A 591-nucleotide genomic window follows, 5' to 3' on the forward strand; every position below is an offset into this window, starting at 1 on the left:
CTAATGGAGTGTTTAAATGAATGAATGTCACGTGACCCCCATTGGCTAAGGTTAGTCTTGACCTAGGGATATACATTTCTAAGTCTTCCTATGTACCATCAGCTCTGAGGAAGGGGGAAACTCCCCGGAAACGTGCGTCAGTTTTCCTGCGTTTCTGTGACAACTGCATGCACGGTTTTACACTATGGATAGGCACTGTCCCCCCTCCCCCCCCCTTTACTTCTGTCTACATGTCTTGCGAGGATGCTTCCTGGTGGCCGTGAGGACTGCTGCCCTCCCTCCCCAATCAACGTTGAGGTGAAGATTCTTCTCTATTGTGCACCGTGTTGCATATTAAAGGAGAACTATGAGGTCAGTGTTTTCCCCCATAGTTCTCCTCAGGGTAACGGGAGGACACAAACTAGCGTCCTCCCGTCACCCTAAGCTCAGTATATAGGGAGCTACAGCTCGCGGTATACTGAGACGCCGCAGCTGAAGCCGCCCCCTCCCCCGTCCGTTCCGCCAGTCAGCGCTGGAGGATCGGAGCGGGGAATCCAGCCCCTCCCCCTGTCACGGCAGAGAGCCGTGACAGGATCGAGAGGGGAGCGAACG

At 54.5% G+C, this 591-nt stretch overlaps 1 protein-coding gene across 1 annotated transcript in view; it reads right to left on the reverse strand.

Moving 5' to 3' along the window:
- The window catches only part of ATP6V0B (ATPase H+ transporting V0 subunit b), a 20,480-nt gene that overhangs the window by 184 nt on the left and 19,705 nt on the right, over positions 1-591 (reverse strand). The gene's annotated exons all lie outside the window — the stretch shown is intronic.

This window comes from Nanorana parkeri, unplaced genomic scaffold, assembly GCF_000935625.1.
Source record: "Nanorana parkeri isolate BGI_ZX_2015 unplaced genomic scaffold, ASM93562v1 scaffold2724, whole genome shotgun sequence".
In the NCBI taxonomy this organism is placed as follows: domain Eukaryota; kingdom Metazoa; phylum Chordata; class Amphibia; order Anura; family Dicroglossidae; genus Nanorana; species Nanorana parkeri.